The 27,545-nt window shown below is 46.6% G+C and overlaps 1 long non-coding RNA gene across 1 annotated transcript in view; it reads left to right on the top strand.

Moving 5' to 3' along the window:
• LOC140216027 (uncharacterized) overlaps positions 1–27,195 on the top strand; it is a 104,631-nt gene extending 77,436 nt beyond the window's left edge. The window contains exons 2-3 of the long non-coding RNA XR_011892676.1: positions 25,058–25,322; positions 26,846–27,195. This is a non-coding gene — a long non-coding RNA (uncharacterized lncRNA). The remainder of the gene's footprint in view (positions 1–25,057; positions 25,323–26,845) is intronic.
• Positions 27,196–27,545: the final 350 nt, after the last annotated feature.

The following is a 27,545-nucleotide window of genomic DNA, read 5'->3' as shown; positions in this document are numbered from 1 at the left end:
TAGAAGAGCTTCACGACGCACCAACGGCAGGACACCTCGGCGTATCTCGAACCTATGACCGTGTACGTCGCCGATTTTTCTGGCCGGGCCTTGCCCGTTCCGTACGACGTTACGTCGCCGCTTGTGAACTTTGCCAACGACGCAAGAAGCCTTCCCAGCTCCCCGCTGGTTACCTGCAGCCGCTCGACATCCCTGCCGAGCCCTTCCATCGTGTCGGCTTGGACCTTCTAGGCCCATTTCCGGAATCTACATCAGGAAACAAGTGGGTTGCAGTCGCGGTGGACTACGCGACCCGCTACGCCGTCACCTGCGCTCTTCCGACCAGTTGTGCAACTGATGTTGCGGACTTCCTGCTACATGATATTATATTGATGCATGGTGCTCCGCGTCAATTGCTTACAGACCGCGGCCGCACCTTTTTGGCCAAAGTCATTGACGACATCATGCGTGCCTGCTCAGTACAGCATAAATTTACCACCTCCTACCACCCCCAAATAAACGGCCTCACTGAGCGTTTGAACCGCACCCTTACTGACATGCTATCCAAATACGTTTCAGACGACCACCGTGACTGGGACCTGGCTCTACCTTACATTACCTTTGCATATAACTCTTCCCGTCTCGAAACTGCTGGCTTTTCCCCGTTTTACCTCTTGTATGGCCGCGAACCGACGCTACCACTGGACACTGTGCTTCCGTCCGCCACAGCTGCAACTAGCGATTATGCCCGTGATGCAATCGCCCATGCTGACCATGCTCGCCAACTTGCGCGCGCTCGTCTCCAAGTGTCTCAAGACAAGCAGAAACAACGCTACGACCTCCGTCACCGTGATGTCCATTTTGTGCCCGGAGCCCTCGTGTTGCTTTGGTCACCATCGCGTAAAGTCGGCCTTTGTGAAAAACTGCTTTTCTGTTACACAGGCCCATATCGCGTGATACGCAAAGTGACCGATGTCACCTATGAAATCGTTCTAGCCACGCCCACGACATCCTCCGCTGTGACAACCAGTGACATTGTCCACGTTGCCCGACTCAAGCCCTACAACTCTCCATGCCCCTTGGATATTTAACAGCACCGTGACGGTGCTTTTGCCGCCGGGGGGTAATATTACGATATGATTCCGCGAGAGACGAGCAGCCGCGAGAACGACGAAGAAGTTGGTCGGTGCCCTCGGCACGAGCGAGTGTCAGCCTGGCTGCCTGGCTCCAGTGTAAATAGCGTGTAAATCGCATCTCTCGTCTGTGTGTTTCCACACGTAACAATATATATATATATATATATATATATATATATATATATATATGATCACGGAGGAATGTAACGATCGCCGCTGGAGTGTTGTAGAGAATGAGTTAAAATTAAAGCAAGCTGTACATGTACAATGCAGCGGCACAATTACGACGACAGCCGCGTTGATAAGTGGGGCCGTCGACTCGACCCCTGCTAACACAGCCATCGGCACGACACAGCTGTATGCAGAAATCAGCAGACCAAAACTGGCGTTGTCGACCTAGTGCAACCAGGCTTAAACCCATTTAAACTATTCTAAACCACCGAAGCAAGCAGAGAACACCAGCCATTGTAACCTCCTCATCTGCAGTGGTACCCTTAGCGGTAGCTGCTGTCCCTATAGCAAACTTGGCTTGAAGTTTTGTGACCAATAGAAAGGTATTAGCACAAAGTGTGCCTCAGGTGATGAACAAACCAGTCTCCGTAGTCGTGCAACCTCCCATGTGGAATGTTTTGTCTGCACTCTGCTGCAGTAGATGGCACCTCTTCTTCGCCCGCTTTGATGAAGGGCCACTCGATGGTCGTCCCGCCGGTACTCGCTTAGAGCCTATTGTCACTCCTGCACGTCGTCTTAGAGTCACTGTGGGCTGCACTTTACTAGAACGCTCACGCCTTAATTCAAGGCCGAGAGCAGCATCCAATACCATCATGGCCCTGACACCACGCTTCTGCTCTTGCAGTCTTTTTAGCCGTTTAGTGGCACTGAGCAGGTGCCTCCTGTACGTTGCGTTTCCTTGCTCCTCTGCACGAATCCGTCGGATCTGCTTAAAAAGAGTTTCGAGTTAGTTGTCCACAGCCTGCAACAATCATCAATTTGTTTCAAATTGTGGCAAAAATAAGGTTTTCGCTAAATAATAACTGAGTATCTCTGAGGAAGGGTCCTTCGGTATATACTGCAGTACTCTGCTGTGAATCGTGAAGTAATATTTTTCAGCCAAAATCGACACTATGATTTAAAGACAAATAGTGTTAATCGCTCAACGCTTCTTTATCAAATTTGTCAGAGTATATAGACCATCAACAGAGTTGTGCACATACATCAAAGCAACAAACGGGGCTACTTGTTCCGTATTCATAGTTTTTTGCATTGTTACAATGTGAAATGAAAGACCCAAAATGAAAGGATGAAGCACAGATAACAGTTTATACCTGTTTGTGAACACGTGCATATACATGGTGATAGGCGTGGGATATAAGATGAAGCTAGAGCATAACATGCGATGACCTAATAACCAATAAGGCAGAGACCACCGCAACCTGCTGATGTCTGTGAACTTACATTCGCTTCTGTGAGCCTGACTGAGGCAGGGCTTCTGTAACTGTCATATGCACTTTTCAGTGGCCATAAACTTGCAGCAATGCTTGAGAGAGATTTCTATGTAGGCTATGTGAAGTGAGAGTGAAAACAATCAGGGGCGCTATAACGTAATACTATTCCAAACTTTACTACTCTAATTCTGCAAGCAGCCCTCCGCGATTGGTCAAAAACTTTTTTAGACCACCCCCGCTTCACCTGGCTGTCACACGACGTTACGGAAACCGGGATAGTTCCCCATCTGATGTGACGTGTGCACTCTGAGTATGCATGATGTGACCGAATAAAAGGAAAATTTTTATTTCCTATTCGACGCCTTTTCGCCATTAGCCCTCGGCTATTCGTCAAAAGTTTTCGGGCTGCACCCACTTCCCCTGCCTGTCACACGACGTCACAAAACCAGAAAAGCTCAAGCGTCAGAGTGACGTGTACGCGTTAGAGATGCATTAATATGCCGAACAAAACTACATTTTCTTCTGAATAGCCGGAGGCTGCCCCGTTCCGAAAGGAATAAAAGATGGCTGCCGCAGATCGCTCAAGCACTGGCTGCTCGCACCTGCCGGAGAGCATGGGTTTATTTGCGTATAATAAAACTTTTTGCATGACCGTGTAATGTTCTCGAACACTTTCGGCACGTTTACGCCCTCTTTCTGCCAACTCTTTTTTGCTGAGGATCCGTTTTAGCGTCATTCTGAAGCTTTCGTTGCATGCCGCCGCGATTTTCGACCAGCCACTGCAAGCTAAGTAACGGAAAGCGAACCAATCAAAGACGCGAGCACCACACTCTTCATCCGGTTATCGATTTTCAGTGCAGTGGCTCGGCCCCATCGAATCCCTCTTCCCTTGAGCGTGCTCCTCGCCTCCTGTCAGCCAATCAGATAAGACAAGCCGCTCAGTGTAAGCAACGTTATTCGTTCTTCAAGCAAACAAAAGTGACCTCCTATAAACGAGGAGAGCATTTGATTGGTCTGTCCAGAGAATCCTGCGGGTGCTCGCCCGATGCTTGCGTCGGCGGTTACGCAAGTTTGACGTCATGAAATTGGAATAAAAACCTATTGGAGTAGTTTTACGATATACGACCCTAGTAATACAAGTATCATAGCTATGTTTGAAAAGGCACATGAAGGGCTAGAATTAACACACAAGATGCCAGTCAAAGGGCCACTGCGGTATCTAGACCTGAATTTAAGGCAACGTGAGCACCACGCGTTGGTTTAGAAGATGCGAGGACAGGAAGAAATCCAGCACGATGGCTCTTGCCATTCCAAAGTAAAAGCAAGTTGACCGAGCAACAGTAGGTACCCCGAAATGGTGGTACAGATTTGTCCAAATTCCTGCTGGAGACACAAACAAGAGAGAAATCTGTGAAACCATGTGGTGTTGCCAGACACACACATGTTACATAGCATAGGAAAGACAGCCCGATGTTATGAGAGTAAAGTGCAGTTTTTCACCGCGAAAAAAGAAAGGGGGTGATTGCAAACACAACAGACGAAGTCGCAAGGGCCTGTCAGTTAAAGTATATGCGAAAAAAGACTGAATGCGAGAGCTTTGTGGTTTACCACATTTCGCTATCACGTTCGAGAGTATACAGTGCTCAGCGATTGAAACGCGATATTGGGACAGCAGGGCGGCCGGTAGTTCTCTGCGCCACCGGTGGGCATTGGTGACACTGAGATCATGCATTTTTATGTGACATCAAAGCGAGAATCTTTGTGATGCATCGAAATTGTATTCGACCTCCTCAGCGATCACCCAGCGATCGCCGGTGGCACTACAAGCGCCGGCTGCCATGCTGTCTATCGCGTTTCAATTGCTGAGCACTGTACGCAGACAAGACTAAGCGATGTGTGAGACTATGGGAGCAAAGATACACATGTTAGCAAGAGGTCGCCCCCAGCAGTTCTGAAGTAAACTACAAACAGTGCAAGTGTTTGCTACTGTTACAAAGAAGAAAGGTAGCTTGAAGAGCAAAAGCTAAAGCAGAAAGAGAAAGGTCGGGTAACTTGAGGTAATGAAAAAATGACTTTCGAGAGAGAGTGAGAGAGAGAGAACTCGATTGAAGGCTCCTGCTGGGGTCAAGGGAAGCGGGGGGCACTGCCTCAGTTATATTCACGGGCGTAAAATATCTGTCGTTTTCGCCTATGGCGTCTTTACATGTCATGCTCCAATTACATCATATATCCCATGCCTATCACCATGCATACACATATTCTGAGTGCAACACCTGACTGTATCTCATCATTATCTCTACATCATCATCCATTCTACAACATCCTCATCTCTATATATCAGCTGCACAGCTTCATCTTTGTAAGGCAGCGTGAGCTCAGCTGGAATAAAGCGGTTCCTTATAATATATTCACCAATCGTAATAAACAGTTCTTAGTTTGTGCTTTGTCCTTTCAATTCACGTATTTGTTTCATTTTTCATGCCAAATACAGTGCATAACAATTATAAGTAATACGCAGTCGGAGGTTATACCTCTCTTTAGCCAAAGCTGCTCTCCTTGGAACATTTCCCATGAAGCTAGCGCAATCGTTTACACTGATTGTCACCCATTACATATACTGCTTCGTTCCTTCATCAGAGAGTGATCCAGTGAAGGCCTAAAATAGCTGTACTGTTAGTTTATATGCGTTTTGTCTGGTATAGGTTCATCGTCAGAAAGTACACTTACAGTGATTCAGACAATTAAGACACTGGCATGCCAGTGGAATCTTCTTAAATCTTACAAACTACAGAAGTATAATGTTACATGCTTGATTACTTCCCAGTCAGCCAGTTGCATGATTTGGTGCTACATATTTTTTATACCCACTTTTGGTTAACCCGATCATGGAAACTGCTCCTGGCGTGATGTTGGCGGACAAACTTCAGGTTCAAGAACAGCTGGAAAATTTGGTTGCTCTTCATCTTCATCAGCAGCCAGATTCATGCTGTGAGTGCTGGGCCATGCACTTTGCACTTCGATAGGGTCACAGAAGTTGGCGAAAAACTCAATGCCTGGGCACGCATCTCCGAGGGCAAGTCTTCCCTGTTCGTGGCGGTCAATTGCTTAAAGTCTTGTGCAGTCAAGGAAAATGCCGCCGAAATGCTTGCGCACAACTGCTTGGTGTTTGCAGAAGGCACCTGTGCATCGAGCTGCGCATGTACACAGGCCTATGTCTCCGCACACATTATACACTTGGCCATTTTCTCCAAAACATGGCACAGAAAAGCAGTTGTTGCCAAGTGAAATTACTGACGCTTCAGCTCCTTCCGGCGCCTTCTTTAGGAGAGTGTTGTAGAGCAGATGATGTGTGGGAACATGGTTGTGTGGATGTTTCAATCTTCTCCTCTTAAAGTAGAACTCACACACTTCTGATATGGGCTCCACTAGAGCGACAGCATCGAGGCCTTTTGTGAGTGGAAGCACATTGTCGCTGAGAATACGAATGGAAGCCGCTGGGAAATTATTTGTGTTGAGGCCACGCGTTGTCAGCTTGGTACTAAATAGAAGTAGCAACTATTCTTCCGGGTTTAAAAAGGTTTCCATACGTGAAAAATAAGGTCTTTGGGAACTCTCTCGTAGCTTTGTAGTAGCACTGTCCAGCTTTTCAGGGCTGTCCGCATAAATGATCTGGATGAAATCAATGCAACGATTCATTCAAAGCAGCTATAGTATCATACATTTCATGTTGTCTTAGAATGCTTGGGGAAAACGAAGATCCAAGTGCACTTTTAGTCACAGAATAAACTCCGAGGACACCTAAGCACTCCTTGCGAGTTGTGAATTCGTAAGCATCAATGCCTATTGAATGCCGCTTAACGGTCTTTGAGTAATTAACTACTCGCGGCTAAGCTAGCACCTTCACACATCTGGCCAACGCCTCCTAGACAGCATAAGGTTAGTGCACTTCGATCTGTGATGTCATGCTACCTTGCCCGATTGTCGTAGAATCTAATGGGGATGCTTCTGAGTAAGCCACGGTGCGCTTGACAATGAAAGTTCTGTCGAAGTAGCGTGATGTCTTAATGCATAGTGCACAGGCCCGCTATAATGGCGGCGCCGGTTTAGCCCAGTGGTTAACAATTCCTCTCCTGATCATGGTATTGTACGTTCGAAACTCACTAATGCCAACATATTTCCTTCCTAATTTATTGTTTTTATACAATAATTTCTTTATAGCATTACCGACTTAAAGTTAGAATGCAAGTGAGAGCCTGCGCGGACAAAGAACGCGTGGATAACACAGGCTTCTGAGAATGAGTGGGTGTGATGCCGTGGCGATGCCCTCTCCCCTCACGTAACACCTTTTCTGCCAGCAGGTGTTTTCCATCGCCCGCTTTGTTCCGTTGAGGCGCGCACGTCATGTGGTATCGCAGCCAATAAGAATTTAGGTGCCGTTTCGCTGGTACAAATGTGTTCTTTTTGCGCTCAATGGGCCATTAGATGCATTTGCATAAAAATATTATGTTAGCACTCCTGTGCTGGTAGCTACTTAAGTGACGTAAGTAATAGACATACTTGAATGAAGCTTCCAATTAGTTACAGTTCTCACATGCTGCAACAATTATGCCAGCAGCCAACATATCGCTTGTGATTGTTGAGAAACAGTAAACCTGTGCGCCCTTTCAACAGTGAAGCACACAGTACTAAAATCCATCCTAGTAATGCATGAGCACGACATCAATAACAGCAGGCTATGTTTTCCTGAAGCTTAATAAAACTTTCTAAAGCACAAACCTGCGGGAACGCTGACGTGAGACTTCTCTGCTTTCTTGCAATGTTGTTGTGAGCTGCCGTGAGTCACTTCCACTGTGCTTGCGCAACATGAAAGAAGCAAAGCAGCTGCGTTCCGTTGTCGCCAAATAGCTTGAAGGGCTGCTTTCCCCGTACCATAATTGTCAGTCATGAAGGCTTTAGGATACTGCAATTGAAGCAACAAAAGTTTCAAACGGGTTAACTAAGCACTTGTCGAAGATATACATGTCACCTGTTAGGTGAAGAACATTCAGGGAATTATGTTTTGTAATGTCCTTAATTTTCATTCGTGTATAGTAGCAGATTAGGTCCATGTCTTGTTGTGATCTTTCGTAACCAGTTCACACGTAATTACGCACGAGCAAAGTATTATCAAAAATGAAATTCAGGCAAACTTATACTGTAGCATACCAGTGCCCTTGAAGTACAGGGCAGTGCAACATGCATTTTAGCATCCACTAACTTCCAAAGCAGTATACAAATACTAAAAATAACTACACGCTACGTAACTTACCAAATGTTACAAAAGAGGCCACTGAGAGACATTGAGAAAAAAAGATCATGCAATACAATTAAAAATGAAATTAACATGCGTGCTACTGTCGTTGATCCACTCGTGCTGTTGGTAAAGATAATGCATTTCTCGCTGCATTGCAGAGCTAATGCTGGTGTCAAAGCCTAGTATTCAAGCCATTGCAAGCGAAGGTGACAGCTTTGAAATCATCGCGCACATTATTTGCATGCTTATGCATTCTGTTCAGTTGTAAACTTATTTTAGTATGGTACTCCTGCGCCATGATGGTGGAAGCATATAAATTGCATGAAGTGTTCCCATACCCGGAGCCCTGTATCTACTTTGTCTGTATAACTTTTTCCTCAGCACCCAGAGAGGTGGTCTTACACAATCTTAATAGTCTAATTGATGCTGAGAGTATAGATGTTCGCGTCTTTGCTATGCTGCGCTTTTACATCATCCGGGTATGATATTGTCACGTGGTCGTGACTTGAAAGAACACAGTAGCAATACTGTGAACGAGAAAACTAACTTTTATTGGGCGAACCTGTGCCCACAAAACAGGCTACACTTAAGCACAACGATAGCGGCGAACACGGTCGGCGATCGTCGAAAATCTGATCAGCGAGTCACGCGCGTCGGCTTTTATACAGCAGTCGTCGAATCTTCCAGACTAATCGTTCGGACCCGCGTACCTTCCACAAAGTTCTACACCATTCGCGTCACGCGATGAAATCAGATAACACAACGTTCGGCGACAACAGACAGCCGGGTAGAAGCATTGATAACTTTCCAGAAACTTCGGATACATGCAGGCGCGTCCCGCGCTGTGCGATTACATTTGTTAGGTGGCGATACGTGGTCGCCCGATAAAGATAAGTACACGTGTCAATATCACAGCACATCTTGTTTTTTTCCCTAAGTTCTATACCATGCTTCTCACAGGGTACATTTCAAGACTTTAAGGAAATCTCGAATTGCTTGCTTGAAAAGACTAGCGTGGGTGTAACGTAAGTATTTACCTTCTCAGTATAATGCACATCTTCTAGAGAAAGCATAATCAAAAGGCTAAGATTGTTTATGTGGTCCCATTGTTCTACCACAGAAATTACATTGGTCAGGTGGCCATATTATAAGACAACCTGAGAGCATAGCGTCTGCAGTGTCATTGTAAGCCAGCTGAGCTTGCACTATATGAACTGTTGATATGGGCAGTTGTCATGTAGTAGCTGAGACGGCTGCGCAGATGAAAAACATCTGTGGAAGAAGACGTAGTGAGCGCAGTGGTGAGTGCAGGGTTCCCTTTTATTTGGCAGATAATGGCGGTGGCGAAGACAGTGATGTTCGACCTGGCAATATGAGTGTCATCAGAGTGGCATTGTACAGAAAACGTTAACAAGCTTATTTTACTCCACAAATCAATCTATAAAGTTGTGTGAGAGGAAGATGAGCATGCTCGAAAGTGCATTTACACAAAATGTCATGTAACATTTAAGGTAAGTGTCTAAACAAATGAGCACAGGCTGCTTTTTTAGCTTTCTTTTTGGTAAAGTGCTTGCACCTAAAGAATCAATGGTTTCATCTTTTTCATTTATCTTTATAAATCTCCAAATATAATAAACCGAATTGGTTAAGATGTTTGTAATATTCACATGAAAATTTTTAGGCAATGGCCAGCACAAGTAGAAGAAATATTACAGTAGGCTGCCACAGTGGCACGATCATAGTGTTTCGACCACTGTGGAGCTACATTACCAGTATAATGCTATTTTATGTCAGCACTGGGTTCACTGTTTCTACAGGTTCACTGTTTAACGAAACTTAAATGCCCCTTCATAAAGGATTATAAAAGCTATAGTTATCAGTAAGCTAAATATAATGTTTACAGTCTCTTTACACCGCAGCATACAACCCCATTCTGAAATTTGAAGAGGCTACACCTTTGACTCCATATTATTCAGCCACTTACACTGAGCCCTCCGAAGTAGGTTCCGTAGCTTTGTTTTAGTAGTGTGAATAGAGTGCAGAAGTATTGTGCTGACTGGGAGTTGTGGATAAGCACCGCTACAGGTACTCCACCAGCATTTGTATCAGCCAGCAGTACTGGAGGGTGCTATGTGAGGCATCACACGATGGTGTTCAATCTACAAAGATAATTTCGCTTGCTATATTGAGCTCCTGTGTGCGTCTCATTATTGGGGCCATAACCAAGTCCACCCAGAAGTGGCAATCCTCTGAGCGACCCAGCTTGACAACGAGGCCTACCCTGAGTGAAGAAATGTGAAATCAATTAGGAAGATGGTGACTTTTGACGCAAGAAAGGTACCATGTTCTGTCCACCAAACTAAAATGTGACTAAAAGCCTACATAGACCTGTTATGTGCAGAAGGGTTTGCAATTAATTTCTGCACCGGTGTGTCCACATTAACTCGAACCAAAAGCCCCATAAGTTTCTTTATGTGAAATAGAAAAAGACTGCGACGTCGCATATATGGCAATTCAGAAAGAAAGAAGAAAATGAAACCAACTTTCATGACTAAATTCATGGATTCAAAGTACTCAATTTATTTGTAAACAGAAATCATTTATGCAGTCGACTTTCGTTACAGTTGACAAGTGCATTCGACTTTCTTCTGTTCATTTAAAGAGCCTGTGAGAACTGGGCACCATGGTGAGAAGGTGATACTGAAGGCACCATCAAACTTCATAGATTTGAGGGCAAATACAACGAAAATTTCAATTTTGTAAGTGCGTTCTGAAATTGTGTGCCACTGTCTAATAAGCTCGCAATATTGCTGTTACTAGCGTTGTAAAAAATGTTCAATAGGTGGTAGTGCAGTGCAGGGGAAGAAACGACATTATTGTCTCATTGTAAACATGGTGACCTCACTTGAGGTGGCTCAGAATGGTACTTTGAGACAAGTAACAGAACAACAACCTTCTGCTATCATATTCGACAAATGAAGGAGTAAAGCATATTAAAATTCTTTGGAGAGTGTAAGCTGCGTATGTGTAATGCACCTAGTTACGCCAGTAGGTGAAATGCAGTAGATAAGTCACAAATAGTGAGACATCTGTGAAAAACTCCACACCTAGGTGAATTACCTGGAGTTTTTAACGCCAGTGACTATTACAGCCGCCAAAGCGGTACTAAGGACTGATCGCCAAGTAAATGTGGATTGAAGTCATGGACGAGCCAATCATGACATCATTCAGCTTCTGAAAGTGTAAGCAAGATGGGTACCTTGGCAACTTAGAGAATAGCTTAAGCAGAGAGTTAAAAACTATTTTAACATGGCATAAAAACAAAGGGACTCGGTATGCTGACTGCAAGTGTCATTTTGCAATGTGATAGCCCTCGACCTCATATTGCCTGTACAACAGTTGAAAATAATAATGACCTCCACATAGAATGTGCCAGTTCCTCTATTGGCACCAGACCTCACTGCGAGTCTCCCCGGTGCTTACTTCTCTTCCGCCAGAGGAGGCACTGGGGGAAGAGAAGTAACGTGTCTCCTGCTAGCCTCCCCAGTGCCTATCAAGGAGGCACTGGGAAGACTAGCAGCAGACACGTGACTTCTCTCATGCCAGTTCCTCCTCTGGTGGATGAGAAGTAACTATTGAATGAAGAGGTACTTCAAGCGGTTCATGACTGTGCAGGCAATGAAGATTTTTCTTACGCGTACATTAAGGCACTTTGGAAGTGTTTTAAAAATGGTACTATTTGTGGGAAAGATTACGGGGCAAGTTTTCCTGGAGGCATTCTGGATCGCATAATAAATCAATCAGTAGAAAAATTAGCTTTTATTTGAGTGACCTTCATACTTATTTATTTCATAAGGGGTGCATTACTGTAAGGCCACAGTGTCACAGCAACCACATCTGTCTTACGGTAGATATTGATACATGGATATTGCGTGTTTCTTATGGAATGCATCATGTAACCGCACTGAAAAACAAGGGACAAGGAAGGAACACACAAGACAGGCGCGGAACTTCAACTAAGATTTACTACGGGAAATCTCACATTTATACAGGTATCGTAATCACCTTTGCCAATCATCGGATAGCCATCACTCGACGTTGGCATGCGGGCGTGAGTGCCGCAAATTTGCTTGTAAATATTTGTATTCTTTATCACTCAAGGATACTGAAGAACTGCTTACGCAGCTGCCAGATTGCATTTTTATACAGTAAGCTTCGTATATTTCACGGCTCAGTTGTGACGCAAACATCTTCAAGACTTTAGTGTCGCGGAACCTGGGCGTGCAATTACTACAGTGGCGACAATGGTCAGCCAGTTTTCCACCCCCCGCCAATCCTTCAACTCCTGCGCGGTGCTCCTGCAGTCTGACGTTTAGGCACCGTCCTGTCTGCCCTATGTAGCTATTGCCACAGGAGAGAGGTATCTGGTACACTACCCCTACTCTGCATGGGACGAACCTGTCGACGTGCTTGATATCACATTCATTTCTTTTGTTTTTACCCTGCACCATCTTGCACATGCCCGCCAGTTTCTTGGGCGCCGTGAAAACCACCGGTACTTCACATTTTGCAGCCACCTTTTTGAGGCGGTGGGAGATTTGGTGGTAGTACGGGATGGCAACAGGTCTACGACGTTGTGGCTCTACGCTTGGGCGGACCTCTGATGGGCCTCGCGCTTCCTTGGCAAGGGTTTCTAGCACCGAGGTGACCATATCATGCTGAAATCCTGCGCTGTGCAGTCTTTGCAACTGTAGGAACACGCTATGTTGCATTTCATGCTGGCAGGACTTATCAAGAGCAGCACGCAGGCAGTTTTTTGCGATTCCCCTTTTTACAAGCTTCGAATGAGCTGACTGGTAGTTTAAAATACCTTTTTTTGATCGAGGCTGATACCTCCAGCACGCATGGGTTCCAGCAATAATAATGAAAATGTCCAGGAACTGCAGGCATCCATGTGTAGGCAACTCACAGGTGAAATTCAACCCAAACGCGCATTCTCGGAAAATTGCAAGAACACGCTCTACTGCAGCTGAACCGCCTCCCTCCCCAACCCCTTTCAAGAAAATGGCATAATCGTCAACATATCTAAATATCTTAGCCGAGTAGGCTGTGTCAATGCGTTCAGCAATTCGCTTGTCACAATATGATAAAAATATGTCACTTAATAAAGGGGCAATACATGAACCAATGCACACTCCACGCTTTTGGACGTAGTTCTTTCCTTCGAAATTAACGATGGTCGATGCCAAATAAAAATGCAGAATTTCTAAAAAGTGGTCCACACTTACACCACATGCGTTCTGAAAGGCCACAGGGCCGTAGTCATCAATGGATTCTCTAATGGCGCATAGCAAAATATCTTGTGGAATGGAATAAAATAGGTCAGTGACATCAATGGAAAACGAAAACAGCGGTTCCCTCGAGCCTTCATGGTCATGAAGAAATGCGATAAGCTCCTCAGAATTCTTTATCATGAACGGGTCCTCAAATCTGAGTAAGCGCAAGTGTTTCTGCAGAAACTTAGAGACCGTCCCCTGCCACGTGTCACGTTCCGAAACGATGGCTCGGAAAGGAATGCCTTCTTTATGCGTTTTCGCGGAGAAGAAAATACTAAGTGCTCCGCTCTTCGCACCCTTGATACCCAAACCAAGATTTTTCAGGTTACACCTATCACAGAGACCCAACGCTAGCTTTTTTAGCTTAGCGGCAGTGCACGTCTTAATAGAAAAATTTTTTGCGACAGCTTCCCTCGCTTTCTGCCGAAATAAAGAATTCGGTAAAACCGTAAAGCTACCTTCTTTATCAGAAATCATTAAAGCCAGATCATTCTGCTTGAGGTACTCGACAGTTCGCTTAACATCTCGCTGCTGGTCCTGCTTGGGCCGCTTCACTGCTAGTGAGTTTACCCCTTCTGAAATACATAGGCCTTTTTCATCCTCAGGCGCGCGTCTTGCAATGTTCTTGACAATAGATATGAGCTCGACCGGGGACTCTTGGGGTTGAATACAGAACTTAGGCCCTTTAGATAAGACCGAATCAACACTTTTTGGCACGTCGCAGTGTCCAATATAGGTAACCTTTCCTGGAGACACATCTACCTTTTTTCGAAACTTTGCCCAATCGAGGAGCGCTGGAAGGCACAGGGACCACAGCAGTTCGGTAAAATGATTACATTCGCGAGAGTACCTTCTGTACAAGGCTTCAATGTTCTGGATTCCCTCCACTTGAGACGCTGCGAGCACCCGCAGGCATCCTTGAATATGTCGCACTTGCCCCCATAATTCAGACCTGAGTATCTTCATCTTCCTGGTAGAATGCCTTTTTGAGGGAGTGCACGGGTAGAAGAGGAGAACAATTTCCGGAAGGACGAGCCGATGGTTCAGGGCGAAGGCACACACACGCGCACGACAACCGATGATGGCCGCTAAACTAACAAGGGTAGCACTCGAATTCACACATAGAAATGCAGGGAGAACAGGGCCCATTGAACTAGAAAGTAGCATATTTAACAGGGATAAGCGGGCTAGTTGGTGGTCGTTAATGGAATGCATCATGTAACCGCACTGAAAAACAAGGGACAAGGAAGGAACACACAAGACAGGCGCGGAACTTCAACTAAGATTTACAACGGGAAATCTCGCATTTATACAGGTATCGTAATCACCTTTGCCAATCATCGGATAGCCATCACTCGACGTTGGCATGCGGGCGTGAGTGCCGCAAATTTGCTTGTAAATATTTGTATTCTTTATCACTCAAGGATACTGAAGAACTGCTTACGCAGCTGCCAGATTGCATTTTTATACAGTAAGCTTCGTATATTTCACGGCTCAGTTGTGACGCAAACATCTTCAAGACTTTAGTGTCGCGGAACCTGGGCGTGCAATTACTACAGTGGCGACAATGGTCAGCCAGTTTTCCACCCCCCGCCAATCCTTCAACTCCTGCGCGGTGCTCCTGCAGTCTGACGTTTAGGCACCGTCCTGTCTGCCCTATGTAGCTATTGCCACAGGAGAGAGGTATCTGGTACACTACCCCTACTCTGCACGTCGACAGGTTCGTCCCATGCAGAGTAGGGGTAGTGTACCAGATACCTCTCTCCTGTGGCAATAGCTACATAGGGCAGACAGGACGGTGCCTAAACGTCAGACTGCAGGAGCACCGCGCAGGAGTTGAAGGATTGGCGGGGGGTGGAAAACTGGCTGACCATTGTCGCCACTGTAGTAATTGCACGCCCAGGTTCCGCGACACCAAAGTCTTGAAGATGTTTGCGTCACAACTGAGCCGTGAAATATACGAAGCTTACTGTATAAAAATGCAATCTGGCAGCTGCGTAAGCAGTTCTTCAGTATCCTTGAGTGATAAAGAATACAAATATTTACAAGCAAATTTGCGGCACTCACGCCCGCATGCCAACGTCGAGTGATGGCTATCCGATGATTGGCAAAGGTGATTACGATACCTGTATAAATGTGAGATTTCCCGTAGTAAATCTTAGTTGAAGTTCCGCGCCTGTCTTGTGTGTTCCTTCCTTGTCCCTTGTTTTTCAGTGCGGTTACATGATGCATTCCATTAACGACCACCAACTAGCCCGCTTATCCCTGTTAAATGTGTTTCTTATGGACGATGCATGCGGGCGCCCCAACGAAGACGACGAACTCTCTCTGGCTCTCGAGTTGTAGGCTGAACTGGCCAGCGCTGCATTATCCTTTCTAAATATGCTTTGGAAATCGTCTCCAGTTCTTAATCCTTCGTTCGCGTAATATTTTCGTGAAGGTGCGGTGTATGGTTCTGGCTGGGATGCTTTCAAGGAGAAGCTGAGCGACCTCTTCGGAAATCAACACCGGTCGGCAGCTAGCTGCTAGAAAAGAGCTTGCTGCCCCAGTTCGCTGTTGTACTGAATCGCATATCTCGTAAATATAAGACGTGCTCGCTCTTCGCCGGAAAGTAGACGACAAATGTGCTGAGGTTGACAACGTCGGCCACGTACTCAAAGGGATCGGGGACGATGCGTTCAACTTGATGGTATTCAACAATGTGTCCATTATCGACGTCATTGTCAAGGAATGCCCCGCTTTGAGCTCGCCAAAAGCCGCCGCGTCATTCCACACCTGGCTCCCGAACACGGCTGCGACGTCGTCTTGCCTCGACCTTACCGCTTCACCACCCTTAAATGAGCACGTCACATGTATTCGCCGCGAGCTTAAGGCTACAAGTTCAGCGCCGTTCCATCCACGCCCACTTGACCCCACCATTGACCAACCAGCCCCAGCGATCTTTCTCATTTAGGCAGTTATGCGGCAAGAATTTGGAAACCCTGGTTTTCCTGCTGCCTGCTCCGTCTCCCAACGTGACGCCCGACCGGTGCCGACAGCTACGCCTCACAGCGATCTCTATTCCTCACCCAGATACCGCAACCCTACTGAGTGGAGAACTCCGGATGGCAAGCCCATTTCTTCCGTTCCCTTCGTATTGGCCACGTCGCTCGCCACTGCCGCACCTCCTGGACGTCGCCGTATTCGAGATCCTTTTCCCCGTCTCCTCGCCCTTATGCCGACCGCGCCGTTACTCGACTCGTCATATGCCTCCTACATCAGGTGTATCCGTCGACGACAGTCGTCCTACTCACTCGCCGTCACCTCACCGCCGTCGCTCCCCGTCGCCCCAGCGACGCGGCTATTCGTCGCCGAGCCATTATAGATTCTCCCGGACGGCAAACTGGACCATGAAGCTCCTAGGGGTAGTGCTGCATAATCATCGTCGTGTCGAAATCTTCCATTGGCGCTCCCAACAAACCAGAACTTACGTGATGTTCACGTCGACGGGGTGTCCTTTTGACGGTGTTAATAGATACTGGAGCCCAGGTGTCCATAATGAGTAGTAACCTCCGTCGTCGACTGAGGAAGGTTCTCATGCCTCCTACTACTTGAGCCGTACGTGTGGCCGATTGTAGCACTGTTGACGTCACTGGAATGTGTACTTCCCGTATCAGTATGGCCGACCGCCACGTTCCTGATCTTTTTACAGTGCTGGCCAATTGTCCCCATGACCTAATCCTCGGACTCGACTTTCTTACGGCGCATTCAGCTTTGATCGACTGTTCGGCCGGTACCCTTGCCTCGAACTTCCTCTACTCGCGCATATTCGTGCCGAACTACCTACAAAATTTGGTACCACCGCCTTCGTCCGCCTGCCACCTAAAGCCCTTACTTTCGTCGATTTGGTATCATCTTTTTCTCTGCCCGATGGTAGTTACGTCGCCACACCTGTTCCTTATGTCCTTCCTTTTGATGAGCAATATCACTGTGCTGTGCTCCCTCGTCACCGTCGCGGATAACCGGGCATGCCTCCCCGTCTTCAATTTTGGCCTGACAATGAAGTTCTACTCAAGGCATATTGGTTACAACGCTGCGCGCTATAGGAGATGACCACGTCAGAACGTTTTGAGAAGACGCCTGGTCAGATACATCACCATGTCCACAGGATGCTATTTGCCCTGACACATGATTTTGTCCCATGATTGCTGCGCACCTATTGCCTGAACAAGCAGCAGCTCTGTGTCGCGTTTTTGTTTCCTACCACGAAATCTTCAACCTCAACAATCGCCAATTGGGCCAGACTTCAATTGTTAAGCATCACATAAATACCGGTGATGCCAGTCCTATTCATCGCCCGTCATATCGAGTGTCTGCTGCAAAGCATAAGGTTATTCAAGATGAAATGAACACGATGCTTGCAACAGGTATTGTTGAGCCTTCGTGGAGCCCTTGAGCGTCGCCCGTGGTACTAGTTAAAAAGGAAGGATGGCACAAGTCCTTTCTGCGTAGATTATCGTCAATATAACCACAATACCATGAAAGACGTCTACCCGTTGCCTCACATTGACGACGCCCTCAATTGTCTCCACGGTTCCAAATACTTTTCATCAATAGACATTCGGTTTGGTTATTGGCAAATTTCTGTGGAAGAAACGGACCAAGCGAAGACCGCGTTCGTCACCCCTGATGGTCTATATCAATTCAAAGTTATGCCATTCGGTCTATGCAACGCCCCAGCAACGTTCTAACGTATAATGAACTCTTTGCTTCAAGGGTTCAAATGGTCAACATGCCTCTGCTACCTGGACGACGTTTTCCTATTTTCACCTACACTTGAGACACAGATTGAGCCCTTATCAGCTATTCTTGAAGTCTTCCGCGAGGCTGGGCTGCAACTAAGTTAATCGAAGTGTCACTTGGGTCGTCGGCAGATTACAGTGCTTGGTCACCTCGTTGACACATCCGGTATTCAACCAGGCCAGGAGAAAATTCTTGCTGTCACGTCTTTTCCTGTATCCCAGTCTGTCAAAGAAGTCCGAAGTTTTGTAGGACTCTGCTCCTACTTCCGATGCTTCGTTAGACTTCGCAGTGATTGCCCGACCGCTTACTGATCGTCTGAATAAGGACGTGCCGTTTACGTGAGGCCCCGCTCAAGAGGCCGCGTTTGCCCAGCTCACCAACATTGTCACCTGGCCTACTTTACTGTCTTACTATACTGGCTTACTTTGACCCGTCCTCTCCTACAGAGGTGCGTACCGATCCCAGTGGTCGCGGTATCGGACCCGTCTTACCTCAGTGGTAAAAGCCTTTTGCCTTTTCTGCAGAAAATCTTGAAAGGTCCCATGTAGCTTACCGACGCTTTGCCACCGCCTGCTGGCTTGCGTACACGAGCGAAGTCCCCTACGCAAAACGCTTGTCTTTTCGCACCTCGCCTCCTGTACGTATACTGTTTTGCATACGTATACTTCGCCATAATCCTAGCAGGAACATTTTTATTCGAACCGGCATGGACACCCTCTCTTGTCGGCAAACCACTGTATTGAGTCTTGTGCTTGGCTGGCGCCCGTGAAGCAACTTGGCTGGCGGCACACCCATTGTCGCATGCGGCGTCGACCTATATATGCCGAGATAGTCAACCACAGCAGCCTGGAGGGTCCGTTGTTCCAATCGGGCAACCTGCATGAAATCTTTAAGCACGCGATTAAAGCCTTCAATCGCGCTGTTTTCTTGTGGATAGTACAGAGAAGAACAACGATGCGCAATGCCCCTCTCTCTCGAGAATGTTTCAAACATTTGCGACTTAAACTGAGGCCCATTATCTGTGACAATTTCTTCCGGATAGCCTTCTCGGCTGAACACAGTCCGCGAAAAATCTACCACACTCTATGACGTCACTGTAGATGAAAAAGCAACCTCAGGCCACTTGGAATGATAATCGATCAGCGATATCATGTACCTACAGTTTGAAGGAGCCCAGTCAATCGGTCCCACTATATCCATTTTTAACGTCAGCCATGGTAGCGCTGTAAACGTCACCGGCTGCAGTGGTACAAACGAAGGTTTAGCGGACTTGTCCGCTGCCTGGCAGATATGACAAAAATGGATTGCTTTTTCTACCCTTTTATTCAAACGCGGCCACCAGTAAAGATCACGTAATCTCTGTTTCGTCCTCACAATTCCTGCGTGACCTTCGTGCGTAAAACCAACAAGGAGCGAGGTTAATTCACTCAGAACAACTACCTATTCGCCGCGCATCAATAGGCCATCAACGATTGAAGCTCTTCTCGCACGTTAAAGTAGGGCATTATTTCTGCTGGCAAAGCTTTTCTAAGCGGCCAACCATGTACCACGTGTACAAAAACCTGTTGCAGTGTGCTGTCTCCCGCACCTACAACCGTTTATTTGTTAGGGACTCTGATACAACGGACACAATTTCTTCCTGCATCGTCGTGTGCAAATCACAGTCAAGAGGTAGGCGTGAAAGCGCATCGGCCACGACATTTTGCAATCCCTTTTGGTACTCTATGTCCAAGTTATAATAAAAAAGTCGAGCTGGCCATGTGAATATGCGCAAAGGTCGGTGACCTGTACCGGCAGCTGAAAGTAACGTCACCAGTGCCTGATGGTCCGTACGCAACAAAAATTTTCTACTCCAAAAGTAGACGTGCCAGCGCTCGCACGCCAAGAGACAAGCAAGGGCCTCACGTTCCCCAGCGGAGTACTTCCGCTCAGCAGGAGTCAGGGCACGCGATGCGAAGGCCACCGTGCGTACGCTGTCACCATCGCGTTGCTAAAGAACGGCTCCCAGTCCCTTATCAGAAGCATCTGTCGTAACAATTACATCAAGGTCTGGATTAAACATTTGTATGGCTGGGCTTGAAGACAAAGCTGCCTTAACAAGCTGGAAGCTATGCGCAGCCTCAGCATCACACCCTCGTCGCCAATATGTGGTGTCTGGCTCAGACCGGACGCATGACACTGGACCACGCAAGCGCAGTATGTACATTCCTTTATTCGGCACAGTAAAGCCACTTATATAGCAAATCATATTGAATGACGATGAAGACATGTACACTGAAAGAAACGAAACTGAAACAATAAACAAGGATACAATGCCGTTGTCGAAATACTCCAGAAAGGTTTGCTTAGTCGGGCACGTTCACGTTAGATGATGATGGACCTCCGCAGCTCCTGAGCTGTGACTGTGGCCGTTGCGGTGCAATACTTTTATAATAGCTGGTAGTGGCTTCTCGCCGCGCAGAAAGGCATCATCGCTTCGCGTGTTCCAGTTGACCTTTTTTATATTAAAGGCAGTCTTGGCAGGGCCGTGCGCTGCAGGCTTCCCCGATGACCTGTTGCGCTTGCATTCCTTGTAGTGCCATATTTTATGGAACACCATCCTGTAAAAAGTAAGGCTAAACATTAGTTCAGTGACATAAAAGATGAAAAAAAGCAGCTTCTTTGCAACCACATATGCTAGCTCCCAATGCCTTGGTTCAAAGTAGGGCTATACACCTGTCAAAAGCGCACTCTTGAGTACCTCTACATAATCCTTTTCAAGTGCGAATGACTATGGAATTCGCCAATATCGCACTCGTAATGTTTGCTCCGGGTCGATGACAAGCGCAATCAACGTGCTTATGTGACTAGAGCGCTGTCGTACATAACGAGAAATTCCACCCCTAGTGCAAATTCACTGGCGGATAAATGAAGCTACCGAGAAATCTAAGGAGCTCGAAATTTTAATAAGGATCAAATTTAATACTAACCAACTGTATCCATTTCTTCTGAGCGGAAGGGACGCTAGGGAGATGTCAATCCACGAACTTGCATATGGGGTCTCAAAAGTTGGGATTGAAGGTGGGTCGTTTAAAATGGTACGATTATTCGCACATAAGAAGTGTACTAGCAACACCCCATGAGCGTCGCCAGCATCCGGTTCTGTGCGGCCAGGGGAACGCGCGACTCTTTACCCGCGATTAACACGCTTTTCTTTACATTTTGCTGTTGAATGAACACAACCTGTGCACGTGCATATTTCTAAGGACTACGAGATTCCTCTTGGCCAAAAGTATGTGAGACAACCTGCCCTGTATTTTCACTAAGACCATGGCGACGTTGATACTGCTCTTCTACTTCGCTGTCTGCCGTCTTGGATCTTCGCGAAGCAAGTTTGACTCCAACGTGCATCAGTCTTAACAGACGATTCACGCCTTTAGAGATTCATGAAGAAGTCTGATTGCGAGAGGAATTCTCTCCACAAAGCAACCAAAGCTCTTAATCCTGTATTTCAAGTGACTTAACTTCCTCCTCGCTCCCGGGCTCCAAGTGGTGGGCATGAAATGACATAGATCATGCGATGGTACTATTTAAAGATTCAAGAGCCGACGGAAGTGAATAGACGACCCCTCTGGCTTCTTTAAAGGCACGCCAAGGATGTCAGTACAATGTGCGCTCTTCACCAACAGTTGTACATAAATGTGTAGACATCAAAGCTCGTTTCGCAATGGTGCTCCAAATCTTTCTTTGAGAAGGCCAAGAACTGCCGTGTATCGTCACCAACTTGTTCAAAGGAATCAGCGTTGCCATACTTGCAGTCATCGATTATATAAAATGCAGAAATGACGTATTCCGGCGACCTCACCTCACGAGCCTGATGTTCATGTTAAGGGATAAAACTCGGAAGTCAGAGCTGACTCTGCTGCCATGATTCTTGAAGATCTAAATCAAGCATTCACTGCAGTTGCAGAAAGCCCTCTTCAACGCAAGCGAGAGCAAAAACGGAGGGCATCCTACGTTCAAATAGAAAGTAAGTAGCCTCTGCGAGATCATGCAAAAAAGATGTATTCGTACCTTGGCCTCCCTCAACCATCAACCTCTGCGAAGCCCGAAGGGGAACATATTATTTTGTTTAAGAAATACGTGTCCCTAACGCAAAATTTAATAAAGAAAATTGTCGACGAAGGTAACATAAGGATAAGAAAATGAAAGTGTGATTATATCATGAGCACCTGCTTCTTGGCCAAGAGAAGAGATAATGAATTTCTTGGGGCCTCGGCGGGGCAGGTTCGTGAAGCACTGAAGCTGAATTCAGACGGGGCTTCTGAGCACGCGGCAAAAGAATAAACGCCCTGCTACAAGCGAAGAAAAGTCTTGTCTGAGGCAATTTTATGAAGACGATTTATTTATGAAGATGGCTCAACGTCGCACAGGATACATCTACGACGTCGAGGTGCGGTTTAGCCTGCGAAGCAGCACAAGCCTCGAGTGTTTGCTATCGCTATCATTGCCTCGCCCTTTAAGCGAAACTAATTAGTAACTATATTGACATGTGTACTTGTTTATCTGTTCCGGTGACCGCTTTTCACCGCGTAATAAATGTTATCGCTCAGCGCAGCAAGCGCCCGCATGTATCGGACGTTTCTGAAATGTTATCGATTGTTCTATCAGCTGTATGTTGTATCGAAGCTTTTGTAATCTGATTGCATGTGCGACGCGAATTGTGTAGAACTTTCTGGAAGATGCGAGGGAACAAGCGATAAACTCTGGAACGTTCGATTACTCATGTATAAAAGTCGATGCGCTTGACCGGCAGATCAGATTTTCGACGATCGCCGACTGTGTTCGCCATCGTTGTTCTTTGAGTCTAGCCTGTTTTTCAGGGCACAAATACGCCGATCAAAATGTTAGTTTCGTCATTCACTGTTTTGTCGCCTTCTTCGCCGTCACGGCTACGTGAAATTTATGAACTTTGTTAACGTGCAACGAAGCTGCCAGTGCTTCTTAAAATACACGTTTAACTTTTGTGTTATAAGCAAATAATGTGGAAGACCGATCAGCCATTTTTTTCAAGCTCGGACATTGAGGCCACTTCTAAGAGTTCTCTACGACCAAGCTTCCACCCGCTGGAGAAGCGCTATTCATAAAAAATAGCACTCTGTGCACGTGAACAGAGTAACTTTTGAGCTTTATTAGTTCTATTGGTGCAGCTATGGGAAGCTCGCTGTGGTGAATTCTGTAACCTGTTGTTCGTCTATGATAGCATGAAAGAACGCAATGTTGCTTTTTAGAAATATAGCATATTCATACTCCCACGTGGTAATTATAGATCAAGCTACATTGCATGTAGAGTGCTTGCTGATATGTCAGGGATGCCTTGCCTGCGAAAATGACATTTGTGTGTTAATTCTAAATACTGGTGTGCGTTCAACTTCCCTCAGCGTTCGTTTGCCTGTAGGGTTGTGGTTCTAGAGCGATAAATGGCACAAACCCTCCGCGCCGCTTGATAGTAATGGCCGCATGATTTTCATGTGCCGACCACGTGTAGTCCGTTAAACTTGCTTCCGCGATTTCTTCTCTGTCGAGTGCGCGGTAATGCTTAACTAATTGACTAGTACACTGCCATTCAAGAACGCATTCAAGAAATCAATTTCTATATCGGAGCACTCGCGATTTGTTTATGCTAGGGTGCTGCGCTCGCTGTGCATTCGCCTTCCAAGAGGCCAAGCCTTGTCAACAAACTGGTTTAGGATTACTGTAAGACCATGTTGTCAATCCAGGAAGGACATATGCGCGTTTTCTATTTTTATATACAGCCTGTGGAATATAACCCGCTAAGTACAAACGGCCTAACCGTGCAACACATGTTCGCACAGCGTATATCACACTTGTCTAGAGTGCTCAATGGGGCGAGCTTGTCACGATATTTTGCGGAAAAAAAAAGCACATGCCAACGCCACAGTAAGACTACCCATGGTAATGCCGCATATTCTGTCCATTCGCTATATAACAACCATGTCTTTAACTCGGTAGTCAGTGCTAGTTTAGCTGTTGCGACCATCCACTCAACAAGCCACACTACCACTCTTGACTCGTGGGATTCACATTGTACTTGTTTACAGCTGCCGACACTAGCCCTGAAGGCAGCGCTTCACATTCAGCGCTCATGTGTCCTGCATGCTCGAGCATAATCTGGTATATAACAGTATAGTTTATTGCCTCGAACGCGACCGAACGTCGTCGCTAAAATTTCACCAGAGGCGTCTGGTCCAGAGCAGCAGGCATATCATTGAAGCCGCATCTGCCGTGGTACGAGTTCCCAAGTGCTGTCCTTTTAATATTATTATCTATGCTGCATTTTAACAGCAAGTCCTGGAATGCATGATCAGCAATTATGTGAGGAAAAGTTACAAATCTACAAATAAATATTTTTTTACCAATCTGTCGGTTCCTGGTTCCTGCAGCGCCCATGGAAACATGCTATTAGGCTTGTCGTATATTGTATATATATGCCGATTAAAACATCACAACAAAAACCCTAAGGTCTTCCCGCACCCTCTTCTGCACTCTGCTGTCCGTGCACCAACGCCGCCGAAACCAACTCGCACAGTGAACGCATTGTGGTAGCGCCGCGCGTGCTTATTTGAACGGTCTCCTTGCGGATGCCCTGGCATGCTATTGCCTTCGTAAATTCAGCATAAATAATGTCTTGCGCAGCAGCGAACGGACCACTATTGCGTCAGAGTTGACTTGCTCACAATCTATTATTTCTTATCTTTTTTATTTACCGTCCACCTCGCTTGTGCATTTATTCACAGATTACTTCACCGGCTGGTATGACATAGTTCGAAATTGTGGGAATTCCTTTTGAATTGTATTTCCGTTACGGACAGTAATGCGCAGTAACACCTAGAGCTGTATTAGGTTGTTTTTTCTTCGATCCATTCTTCTCGCTACTTTTTATTGGCTCAGATGCTGTTGAGACACCGCGAGTCTAGTAGCCGAAACCAGCAATTCTGGCGTCCGAGCGAGTGAGGATAGGCGAAAAAATTGATTGCGAGAACACTTCCGAAACATGCTCGTTCCTATTGTTCTTATTCTTCTAAGGCATCAACACGGCGTCTCATGACCCGCTTCAACGGAGCCCCTGCACTAAGTCGGAAGCCTGTGGAAGCATGCGCACGCTCGGTTTTCTTCTCGCCTTCTCGCTGGTAAGCGGCAATGAGCTGAACGATTGCCGTTGTGCTTGGCTTGGACTCGACCAGCAGCAGCACCTCGCCATCTACCAGGGGCAGCCGCCAGATATGCCATCAGATGGTGCGTTAGTACCAGCGGCTTGGGCCTGCTTTCAGAACCGCATCTACGAAGAAGGGTGAGTGAGGCCTCCGTTCCGCGTGCCTAAGTCAAAACCTACTGGCCCTGTGTGCGTGTCTTCTTCCTTCTGTCCATGTGCTGGTTGCGCTACACCGAAATTCCTACTGGTACAACCGTCTGTAGATGGTGAAGTCCTAGCAGCTGACGTTGTATTCCACAGCATATGCACCTTTGACGTGAGTGGATATTGTTCCGAAGCGTGAATGAAGGAAAATCCCCAACTTCTAAAGAAGCATGCTGTGGTATAAAGTTTGTAAACAGGGATAAGGTGCCTCAGAAAGGCTGGTCAATGTTTCGATAGGAGGACCTATCTTCGTCAAAGGCGGCCTCGTCATTCTAGGCATGTGTTATTCCTTCTGTCAATCCCTTTCCTGAAAGAAGCATGATGTATCTTTTGTGCAGCGCTCACAAATCGACGAAGGACGACACAGAAACACATAGGAGAGGCGCTGTGTTTCTGCTTCGCCCTACGTCGATTTGTGAGCGCTGCACAAAAATACATCATGAACGCTTATCAACTCACTTAGTTTTCTATCGTAATGCTGTTATAAAGAAGCATCCTAGCGGAAGCTGTTTAAGTCGGCGGATGCGCCTCCTTTTTTTTTGAAGTCTCACAGGTGAACAAGGACCTGAGCATCGGTTTTTGTGAGCTATTTACTGATCACGTGCATGTACCAGAATGGCGACTTGGGTTTACGGTAAAAAAAGTATTGAATTCCTTATGGCCCACCGCTAGAACAATGGTATGATTATAGACTGGTTGGCAAACATCGCGAAGAGTTTCAAGTACACCCACCGTGACCTATTATAGATGCACATGGGGCGACTTTGTAAAAGCAGCTGCGTCTTTCACAAAAACCTCTCGACATGTTCTTGTGGCACACTTGCGCAGGGGGTATATTTGCTTCGGTTGGTGTACGCAGCGCCTAGTCGGCCTAACCTAGTAAACATACTACAGCGAAGCTGCTTACCTCTAGCCCCCGCATGCCTCCCGCGCATGCGTTCTCAGAAGGTATACCTGGGCGGCTTGTGTTCGTATCATGGTCGGGAATGCGCGCAGCCGACCATTTGGAGGAGAGAGGGAAAGAGCGTGGCGACGGCGCCTGTGCGCGTGGCCTGCGTTCCTGTGGTCATAACGTCACGCGTGTCGGAGCGGACGGCGCTGCTGGAATGAAGACAGGTAGGCGAGAGGGGGCGAGTGTGCAATGGCGCTGGAGCATTGGAGACAGGTAGTAGCGGAGGGGGAAATATTGTGGTGACCTTGGCTGTGAACGCGGCCTGCGCTTTTGTGGTTATAACATCCCATGCATCGGAGATGCCGGCGCGGCAGCTGCAGATGAATGGGAGGTGCGGTGACCGCGGCGGCATTTGTGTCGGCGTAGTGTGCTGTCCTATGAAAAAAAAAGTACGATTCTATAATGTATGCAGCCCATGTATGCAACCTACACAACTTGGCTGGTAATCCGCCCCCATATGAATGTTGCGGCCCCGCGCACTCCTTTTGTTTATTTTTTTGCTCAGATGGTCCTACCTGGAAGTAGAGACGAACCCCCAAGTAGAAGACGGCATCCAGGCATACGCTGCCGGCGCTCTCGAGGCAGATTTGACTCGTCAACTTATGGAGAATCACTGGTTGAACATGTTCGGCGGATACTGCCGTGGCAACAGCCTTTATTGCACCCGTCTTCGCCGGTTTTTCGACGCCTACCTCGGGTTCTCCCAGAATATGCAAGACTTACATCGGGAGACGGACTCCTACTGGCGCATGGCAAGTTGTACCAGCTTGTTTTTTCACACATCTGCGAAAGCGAATCCTCCTTACCAAAAGCTATTAAAATAGAGCAATCGGTTGCTATCAAGCCTGAAATAGATCGATGCGTTTCAAATTTATTTTCCCTCCTATAAACAGGAATGTGCAACAATTAAACTCCTTGATTATACTTATTATGTGAGAGCGAACAACTAAATATGGCTGCTTGCTTGCAGTTGTCCGCTTTTACTCTCTGCATATTCAACAATGCAACAAGCATGATTCAAAAAGGTTAGCGGGAAACTGTGGTCCTTTTAAGCTTGTAAAGAATGTGTTTCAAGAATAATATAATAATTTAGAGACATGATACCACGTATTTGAAACAAAACATAAGTGATACATATATTCTTAAAGGAGCAGCGCAAGATGACGAAGAGAGAACGCAGGAACACACAGGGCAGCGCTATATAA

This window comes from Dermacentor andersoni, chromosome 2, assembly GCF_023375885.2.
Source record: "Dermacentor andersoni chromosome 2, qqDerAnde1_hic_scaffold, whole genome shotgun sequence".
Classification (NCBI taxonomy): domain Eukaryota; kingdom Metazoa; phylum Arthropoda; class Arachnida; order Ixodida; family Ixodidae; genus Dermacentor; species Dermacentor andersoni.
Note: the sequence above shows the minus strand (reverse complement) of the source record. Positions and strands in the feature narration are given on the sequence as shown.